Below are 11110 nucleotides of genomic sequence, written 5' to 3' on the forward strand. Positions count from 1 at the left end.
TTTCTAGGTCTTAATATTATTTTTCTTTGGGATAAAATGACAATGTTGTCTAATTTGAAAAGTTTTGTAAAGTTTATGCTATGTAAACGCCTTTCTGAGGTGATTTAATACACTGATGTCAAACTAAATTTAATTATATGAATTACGTGTATTGTTACACTTGTAATTTTGTAATCAACTTTTTAATCACTTTTTTCATTTCTTGCATCTAAAGAATGAAAAATATGGAATATTTCTCAAATTTTCATATTATCCTTGTGCAAGTGCCATGTTAATCTCTGTATTGTAATTTGAGTGTACATGCTGCTGAAGCATGTAGTATCCTCTAAATTTAATAGTTAATGCTGCAATCTTTATACAGGCTTATATCTATGGGTGCCTACTTGTAACAAGGAAACCTTATTGTTCCTAACAATGCTATCGATCTTATTTCCCTAAAATTCTGTGAATATTGGGAAAAATTATATTGATCAGTCGATTGCTCACATTTGCAAACTTTTTTTGCCAATGAATATCTTAAGTCTTTTTATTTGGAATTTGATCATACTCTCTATTATTTATAGTTAGGTCCAAAGGTGATGGCTTTTTCAAGTACTTATTTATCCAGCTTTGTGGACCTAATGGATTCAAACTAAGCGTTGCTTAAGCGCTACTTCTAAACTTCTTCAGCTGACATTTTCCCAAATGAGGTGTTACTGGAACAAATGTCTACCTGAGCCTTTACCCTTCTTCCATGTGGGAACAGACCAACCAGAATACCTTACCCTGACAGCAAAAATTTTCTTACTAGAACAAAACTAATCTTGGTTACAAGGGATCATAGAGAGATGAACAGTTCAAACAGAACTGTTCAGACGAGAAGGTATTTTATCAAAATATAATTGTTTATTATACCTTCCATTTAAAAGTAGCTAAAGCCAAGAAGTGAAAAAATTGTTCGTATTCATGATTACTTAATGTCCTGGCCTGTCTGTAAGTTCCTGGCAGGAACTTACACTCCTGCCTTTTTATCACCAAATATTTTCATAGTTGCAGGAGAAGTGCATATGTTTCTCCTCGTTATTAGGCATTAAATTGATAATGTTTTAATCACAGTGTTTCCTCTTGCCTCCATGCTGTAAATCTACAAATGATAAAGCTTTAGATCTAACTCTATCAAACACAGAAGTAGAGATAATGGAATCATACTTTAAAACAGAGTTGCCTTTGATACAGTAACTACAACAGAACAATACAAAACGTGTGTCTTTTAATCATATTATATATAGTTATATGTGCTGATTTTATATTTCACACAATGAAACTTACTAGAATTAGTTGATAATTTGACAAATAAATTGATATTTATTTACTTCAATAAACAGAATTGGAATATAAATATTTAGGTTTCAAATATGTATTAGACTAGAAAACGTATCAATGCAATCTTTTTAGTATAAACTTGTGATACATTATAACTCTTCTTGGTCTTCTGAATCCACATGATAATAAAACAATGTTTTCTTCTAATCTGTAATGGATTTTACTCTGCTGCTCTGTTTATTGTTTTAACTCGCTTGTTCCAAACTGTTTTTGTCCATATTTCTGAAGCATTCTTACTGATTATGCCCAAATTTTGCTAAGATGTCTAAAAAATATTATTCTTCTGCAGTACCCATGGGTCCTAGGATCCCAAGGCCCATTTACCTGCATCATCAGATAACAGGGGCAAGACTTTTCACCAAGGCCCATGCAATATATCAACACAAAGTAATTGAAGACCAATCTCAATTTCGCATTTCCTATATTTCAGGGCCCCAATTCCTTGAGATGCAGGAATTAGCTGTAAGCAATTGTGAAATGCAAGGCAACTTAAAATGAAGGATGAGATCACAAAATTTGAGAGAAAGTACTGTAATTCAAACATTCAACTTACAGATGACCAGCCCATATGAGTGAAAAAGTTCACAAATTGTCATAAGATTATTTTTAATATCCCTCACCTATGATTAACGAAAGATTTTATTCCAACATAAGTGGGCCAAAAAAATAGTTCCTAGAAGGATAGATCTATAATTGGTCTAACAAAGCCCGAAAACTTGACTTAGAGGTCAAATGTAATTCAGAAAAACATTTGAAGCACTAAGGAGTGCTTCAAAACTCTGGGATTTCAGTACAACATGGTTCTCTGGTATAAAAATGTCACTCTCAAACCAATGATAATCTACATTTAATCTCCTGAAAGTATATTCCTTTTCAAATAAACTTTTAAAAACCATTTCGCCCTTACTTCATTGTTGATGGGAATGTAAACTTGTTCAACCACTTTGGAAAGCAGTATGGAGGTTCCTCAAAAGACTTCACATAGATCTCCCCTATGACCCAGCAATCCCATTTTTGGGCATTTACCCAAATGTTTACAAACAAGACAACACTAAAGCTACCAGCACAACAATGTTTATTGCAGCATTATTTACCATAGCTAAGATATGGAAACGACCCAGATGTCCCTCAGTAGATGAATGGATCAAGAAAATGTGGTATATATACAGAATGGAATTCTATGCCTCCATCAGAAAGAATGACATTGCCCCATTTGTTAGGAAATGGAAAAACTTGGAAAAAATTATATTAAGTGAAGGAAGCCAGGCCCAAAGAAACATAGGTCTCATGGTTTCCCTTATTTGCAATATCTAGTATATGTATGAGTCAAGCAGAAAAGGTCAGATAATGTGAGGTCAGGAAAATGAACCCTTAGATATGTATTTTAATGTTTTTTTCTTTCATGCATGTGTTTCTAACGCATTTATAAGATCATCTCTTTGTTGCTTTGTATGTCCCTCCCCCACAGTATAACCCCTACTTTCACTATGTTTGATGTCAGTATAACTTGTGGAGGAGATGGAGAAAAACCAGTGTTTAAGGATACAGGTGGACCTCTTGCAACAATGAGAATAACAAGTTGTCATGTCCAAAACGAGCCTTACAACGTCGGTGCGGGGGGGGGGGGGGCGAGGGGGGGGAAGGAGAAGGATTGGGATTGGGGGGGAGGGGGGAGGCTGGGAGGGATGTAAAGGGTAAATCAAAGGAGGAGGCTGCAATGCTTGGTAAGACATGTACGCATTATCCTGCCCATGTAATTGTAACCCTTCTGTACAGTATGTTCACAAATAAAATTAAATTAAATTAAAAAAATCACTTACGCCAAAATAACATTTGACAAGTTGATGATACTTAGTGACATTACAAGTTTTTCAAGTGTAGGGAGCAAGTTACAATAGAGTTGAATTATTTACACAGCACTAATGCCAAATATGTTCAACCATTCAATAAAGTGTAGAATAGTACCACCCACAATTTTTGTTTTTCAGTATGGGCCTTTCAGAAATGTGTTTAATATATCAGCCTCCTAAATTTCAAACCCAAACTTAGCTAATAAATTTCATCATTTAATAAGGTACATTTTAAACAATCACAAATAGTTGCCTCATCATATGTTATTTTATGTTTTCCCTCTGTCTAACATAGTAAGAAATACGACTTTAAGTCTTGAATATGGGTACTAATCAGAGATATGACAAACATAATATCTGTCTTCTATTTCTATCATATTCCTATCTAGGAATAAATTAAAATGTTCTTTTTCCAAAACTTATAGGTAGTAGAAAATATTATTCCATGTAAAATAAAACAATCACACGATTTTACAAAGCCATTTATAAAAATGCATAGTTAGGAATACATTCTAAGCCATTTTTTAACTTTCTTTTTGACTAAAGATTAATCTTTCAAACGGTTGAGAAAAAATCATGTTTAGGTGCTTCCCGTCTCCAGTCTTGCAAATTGTTGCTGCAGATGAATGAATTATGGAAATATAAGCTGACATCATTTCAAGAATATGCAGGATTGAAACTCCATGGAATGTATATAAACCTTTCAAAGTATTAATAGACAGTTTAACAGAATGAATATCAGAAGTTGAAACCAAAGAGGAATTATAGTAAAGACATAAAATGAATGAACAATGAACAAGGAGCAAATACAGCTAGAATACTGAATGTACACATATGATGAAGGAAGTGGTAAATTGGAAATAAATCTTGGAGAAAGGGTTGGTTGAGAATGATAGAAGGAGTGACTCTGATCTAGGAGCATTGGACAATTAGATGGATATATTTAATTGTAACACAATTGCACAAACTTTTAAAATTCAGTTAAAAACACATCTAGAAACAAAAACACACAAAAATCACAACCAAACAGCAATCTCTAGAGAGTATGTATATGACCACTCAAAATTTTAATCAGTTAATGAATGGCAGTCGGGAAAAGCAAACAAAGCTGTTCAAAGAGGGAAGTTTGGGATAGGGGAGAATTTTCAACAGAATTAAATAGATTGTCTAAGGTTATAAATCACCTATATCTGCTGCATACAGTATCTTACTTCTACGAGATTTCTGTCTGATCTGGATAATCCAGTCCTGAGAAACACTTGGTAGCTTGTGAGGTAGAATGGAAGAAACAAGATCAAGAACGCATTACTCCACTGGAGAGAAAACGATCCTCTATATTTTCTCTAATCTCTCTTCCCTACTCTTTCTTCATACTTTTAAGTCAATTGATTTTGAATTATATTTTTCCTTCTTTCTTCTGGCAAAGTAATTGGTCAAAGTAATTTCATTAAATATTATTTGCCATTTTCTTCTTTCATGCTGTTTAATTGGCCAAGCGAGTCCATAAAACTTCCCTCTTGTATTTGGTTGCCATGAAACAACATCTATGTTAATAAGGAGAAATCTAATGTAAAACTTTGTATCCAGAAAACAGTCCAAGATGCTGTGATCACAAATATTTGGCTATATATTTTTTTCTTTTACCTTGAAAGACTTCTTGTGTCTAAAGTGCCCACAAAATAAGTACTCCATCACTTGTTGGTTCAATCAGAATTGTCTAAACTCAAAGATATATTTTGCTAAGAAGATGCTTAGAGGAAACCACAAAATACTGCACTTTTTAATCTTCTCTCTTAAGATTCTCCTTAGATACCATATCAGGAACAGTGAAGTTATTCTATGCAAAATTATTTTAATAGATTATTTTTCTCTTGGTCTTCATTTGTTCACCAAGATGTATGGAGGAGAATAGAGTTAAATCACCCATACCTTGGAAGAAAGTGTCTGTTACAAAAGGAAAATGCTTCTATGTCCTACTTCTATGTCCTACTCTTAGCTCTTGCCAGAGTTCCAATTAATCACAGCTTCTTGGCTTCCAGTCTAGTGAAGCTGAAGGACCATACGGGCTCCACCACTGCTACATCTTCATTATTTCTCTTTTAAAACTCTTCAAGTTGCCTCATTTGGATGTGGAATGTATTTTCATGTCTTCATTCAATCAGTTCTGCATTGTAGTGAGCCAAATGGGCTCTGTAAAATCACTTTAGGGAGTAAAAATACTAACACAATTTACATCAAAAAGTTTTGGCCTCCCTTCACTGCTGAAGTCAATACGCTTAACTAAGGCTTCTAAGAAAAATTTTATTATTAATTTTTTCATTTGCTCAATTCTTTTCTGAACTTTTTGGCATATGTAATAAAAGAAGTCTAGACTACCTCATATTAATAAGAATATTATTTTTGTGAGCCACTTAGAAATGTGAAATCATTGGTTTGAAGTATCCAATCAATTTTTTTTTCTGTGTTTCACTGCTTCACGTCCAAAGACATTGTGGAAAGTGTTACAAACAGAAATGTGTAATCCCAACACCTTCTTTCATTGTGGAGGGCACTTTCTCCCTAAATATTTTGACTCAAATTATCTTTTTCAGAGAATTACTATTTGGTAATTGAAGGTACACTCACAAATTTTGATGCCTTAATTTTTAAAGAACTTTTAATTTAAATTCCAATACAACCTTCTTTCAAACAGTGAGAATATAGTTCCTGGGTAAGGACAATTCCAAGGGAACCTACAGGAATTACAGCAAGGTTTCTGAGGTTTGTTTGTTTAGTTTGAAAAGGAGCCATCTTCATCCATATTGCTCCCTCTCTACTAAGTCTCCTTGGATTTCTTTGCATGAGAGCCTATTCTTCCAGGCAATTTTAAATTTTCTTAATAGGCTAAGTTATTAAAAATTTTGAACTATTGAATTTTACCTGTCATAAATTTAAAACTGTTGAAAATCCTTTATCAGAACCGCAAATTCAGCAATCCTAATTCCACCTTTACCATCAAAATGTTAACATGCTGTTTTCATGATATAGTATCCATGCAGCTATTATTTTCCAGTGGCTTTGTTTTGCATATATGTAACCATATTAGCTGATGCTAAGCAAAATGAATTCCAAGATATGGAACCAGATTTTTTTTTCATTTGTGGATGTTGTTTTTGATGAACTATGTGATTTCTGTTTTCTTTGGGGTTTTCCCCTATGGTTTATCCCTGCTGTATGGTGAGACAATGGTGAGACAAAGGACAAAAGGCAAACCAATGCAATAGCAATACTCACAAGACAATATGTTAGAAATGTACTTTACAACTTGTGAGGGGTGAAGGGGTGAAGGAAAACTGTGAGAAAAATGAGGGAGGGGTAACAAGTTTGAAATGTTTTTTATTCACTACCTTACAATTAGTGTAAAGTCACTGTACATCAATTTGATAATAAAATTGAAAAAATAAGCTGTGTAAAATGTAATTTTACTGTATTGGCACACTAAATATTATTCTTTATGTAGTAACATTTTAAAAATCAATAATATTTGGCTTCTAATTTGAATTAATTACCCCTTATTTATCAGAGGTTCATCAACTTGAATGTTATCCAACTAGACACTATTTTCACAATATACTTGCCAAATTATTCAAAAAAGAATAAATTTAGTACTTTCTCATTCTAAAACAGAAAACAGGGTCTGGGAAGATGGCTCAGTGGTAGAGCACTTGCCTTGCATGCCTGAGGCCCTGGGTTCGATTTCTCAGCACCACATAAGCAAAAAGAAAAAAAGCCAGAAGCTCAAGTGGTAGAGCGCTAGCCTTGAGCTGAAGAGCTGAGGGACAGCGCCCAGGCCCAGAATTCAGGCCCCACGAAAGGACCCAGTTTAATACTATGGAAACCCATAATTTTAAAAGTAAGTAAGTTTTTAAGAGGACAGAATATATGTGTTCTTCAAAATTCCTATGACTAACTACTACTCATTTTTAAATTCTCAACATTCCTAAGAGATTCAAAACAGTACCTGTTTGCATGTTAATTAATTCTGCAATAGATGCAGTTTCCAATGGGGTGTCCAGATTGAGAAGTAAACAGAAAAATAGCCACATTCTTGTAGAGGATAAAACTGTGAAGCATGTGTAATAATTAATTCTTCAAGAGTAAGCAATTGTTTATAAGAGTAAGCTATTATGTCTATGACCATCAATCCCAAGATTTATGCCATAAAGTCATCCTAGCCCAACAGTTTCCAACTTGTAAGGGATACCTTAAAATTCCTTAATTCACATTATAAATACCTTATCTCTATTTTGAAAAAATACTACACCTCTCCTAATGTGACACCCTCCTTGTTCTGAAAAGAACACCACAATAAACAGAGCTGCATCATTTTTCCTCCACTGGTATTCTTGAGATCAGAACACTTGCAAATATTATTTATATTTAGACTTTTTTAACTATAATAGATATTCAGTATGCTAAGATAGGAAAATTATGATTCAAAGCCCACCCAGGCAGGAAGGTTTCTTAGAATCTTATCTCCAAAGAACTTCTCTGCAAAAGCCAGACCCAAGTGGCACTGAGGTTGAAGTGGTAGGGCTTGAGCCTTGAGCATAAACAGGATCAGAGACCCTGTCCATGCCAAGAGTTCAAGTTCTAGGATGAACCAATAAAAAAAACTGAAAAAAAACCCCAAAGCTAGCATTTCTCTCCATGTATACAAAGACACGTAAATAAGGAAATGGCTTCCTGTGGTACATATAGGTAGAAGAAAGAAGATGTCACACAATTACTCTCTTCATACCATATTAAACCAAACCTTTAAAAATTGGTTGTTCTAAATGTATAAATTAATGTCATCCATTTTTGGCAACTCTGTCTAGATTATTCATATTAACATGGTATACATGAACTCTGCGAATTATCTATTAACTATGTTCTAATTATAACTGTCGTGAAAGAATATCTAGGCAAATAGAATGCCAGAATTATTTGTGAATTTTTCAATTAATCCCTCTACTTTGAAAGAATTTTGTAGTATCCTATAGAATATGAAATTACAAACAAAACCAAAAAATATATTTTAAATCTAAATTCTAATTTAACAAGGTCTACAAAATCCTACCTTAGACGAACTTTGCTATTTCTCCAGTCTTAAGCTTTTGTAATCCTTCAACATTTATTTGGAATCCAACAGAATGAGGGATGGGAATTATGAGCTCTTTTGCATCTACGAATGTTCTGTAATGATGAGAGCATTTAAAACACAAGTGAGGATATATATGAGGTGCATTCAATAGGAAACTTGACTTCTCAAAACATAATGACAAAATTAGGCCAAACTTCTAACTGTGTATTCCTTTCTTGTTGTTTGGTTAGTTTTACTGAGACAAAATTATTCTATCTTCCAGGGAAGGTATCATTATGTAATTCCACTCTCTTATCTCTTGTCTGAGTGCTAGAATTCCAGGCTTGTATCACATTGCCCTGGCATAGTTTGTTTATTTAATCTAGAAACAGAGTAGAAATTCTGAACTTCTCCTATGATTTTATCCACTAGACTGACTGCTCAGACTGTTTATGTACTATTTTCAAAGGTGTTTTAACATTTGACCCAGGATATGAACATTTTTTGATGCACCTGCAGGCTTCCCTGATTCATTCCACTATGTATCCTATCCCGTTAAGAATGATTGCTTGACTCTCTTACTATCTCTGGTCCCTACCTATGTAATATTCTCAACTTCTGGGGGAAAGTTCACTTGAGGGCTTTCTAATATTAAAAATTATCACTTGATTCTAGTCTTACTCATGACCAATTTTCTATTGTTTTCTAACTTTTCTACATATTCTGAGAGTTGTTTCATTTGTGTATTTTTGTGTGCACCTATAAGTGCCTCTGTGTGTATGTGTATGTTTGTATGTATGTATGTATGCAAAAACTTAAAACTGTAATTCAGCAATCTTGCTCGTGACTGGTATCCCAGCTTTGGCTGGTTAATTATAGGTAGTGTCTCAAAGCCTATACTGTCCAAGCTGGATGCAAATTGAACCTCCCAGACTCCTTTACATTCTTAGGTTTTAATTTTCTAGGAGTATCAACTTTTAAACTTCAAACACTTTTGTGAGTGTAAAGTCTAACTGTAGCCCAGATTTTTAACTCAAGAATTCATATAAAGTTAGATGAACATATACAATACATATCCTGGGTGTACACTGTTAGAAATGTGATCATAAACCAAGTTGTTGTGAAATCTGAGGATTGGGTTTTAATGTCAGCACGGATAGGAAAGTCCTGGAGACTCTTTTTCTCCAATAATTACCAGAAAACTGGAAGGGGCACTGCAGCTCAAGTGGAAGAGCACTAGCCTTGAGCTGCGTTTCAGAGGGACAGTGCCCTGTCTCATATTTCAAGTGCCACGAAAAACAACAATAAAAAGGAATATAAGAAAAGGAAAGAACAAGAAATGTGATCTTAGCCACCAGGTTCATTGCTAGTATAATTCCTGTTCCCTCAAGATAGACTCTTTTTTTCCAGTTAAGTCTGTTCTCACATATGTGACTTGCATTGGAAAAAGAATCATTCTTCCATTCTCCTTTTTGCACATTTACATGATTAGCAAGCGTGATTTAGAAAGGGAGTGGCCTCATGCTTCACGTTCCACTTAGGGGTAATGCTTTCTCTATATCACTCCCATAAATCTATATATGGGACTTGGCTTTATTGTTTCAATTTTTTATTTGTAGAGTCTTGTATATTGTATTGAACACTTATACATAAACACAGAACTTCTTTTTCTCCTATAATTGTTATTGTTCCTTTTATGGTTAACTCATGTACAGTTGGGAAATTAATACACAGCATATAGACTCACAAAAAATTATCTGAGAACCTTCTTACCATTTAAAATTCACCTTAATTTACAGAGCACATGAGAAGTTTGAACAAAATATTCTCATGGATAATGTATTTATAAGCAATTTAAATTGCATTTGTCTTTACTAAGTTGTCTCTGAAACACGTGTTACCTCATGTCCAAAAGTGTCTTTGTGCTATTTCAATGAAGCCAGAAAACATTCATTTTTTTCTGGAGCAGCACCATAAATTGTTACTGGAAGTAAGTGGAAGTAACTGTTACTGGATGTGGAAACTGATCCCAGGAGAGGAATTTAACATAGAGAAATGACAAAGTTCAAGTTAACTATTGCTTTCCTTTGTACTGTACAAGAAAAGAATCCAAGGCTGGAAGGAAATTCTGTCCCTGACTTTTATGAGTGTGTCCTTTACTCATATAAAACTTGTCTGTAAACTTCTGGTTGAGAGTTTTGCAAAAGGAAACAATATGCCATTTGAAGGCAGGCATAGAACAAAAGGAAATAACTTTGTTTTAAAAGTGTTCTACTGCAAAGAAGCAAAGACATGGAGGTTTTAAAGTGTCTTATGGATGGATGTTTCACTCCTGAGATGATTCTCTTGTTGCAGGAATCAGTTTTCAATTCCTTTAGTCTGGTCTTGAGTTTTCCATAGCAATAAGAATTCCAAAAAAGCAGGATCCAGTGAGTATGATCAGCAAAAGCAGCCTCTTCTCAGACCACCACTATTTTAAGGAGAGTCCCAAAGAAATACCCAGGGTTTTTTTGGTTTGGTTGTTTGTTAAGTTTGTGCTGGTTCTGGGGCTTGAACTTAGAGACTGGCCCCTGTCCCTGAACAGTTGTCTTTCTTTCCTACCTGGCCCAAACCTAGTACTCCACTGCTTGAGCCAAAACTCCACTTCTGGCTTTTTTGGTGTTTAATTACAGATAAGTGTTTGACAGACTCTCTTGCCTGGGTTGGCTTTGAACTAAGACACTAAGAAAGCTAAGTGACATCAACTCTATGGACTTCTCTTTTGAACCTAGAAATATTAGATGAAGTTTATTAT

The 11110-nt window shown here is 34.3% G+C and overlaps 1 pseudogene; it reads right to left on the reverse strand.

Moving 5' to 3' along the window:
- Positions 1-218: 218 nt before the first annotated feature.
- LOC138820381 (U6 spliceosomal RNA) lies at positions 219-315 on the reverse strand (annotated as a pseudogene).
- Positions 316-11110: the final 10795 nt, after the last annotated feature.

This window comes from Dipodomys merriami, unplaced genomic scaffold (genome assembly GCF_024711535.1).
Source record: "Dipodomys merriami isolate MVZ:Mamm:240054 unplaced genomic scaffold, mDipMer1.0.p SCAF_87, whole genome shotgun sequence".
Lineage (NCBI taxonomy): Eukaryota > Metazoa > Chordata > Mammalia > Rodentia > Heteromyidae > Dipodomys > Dipodomys merriami.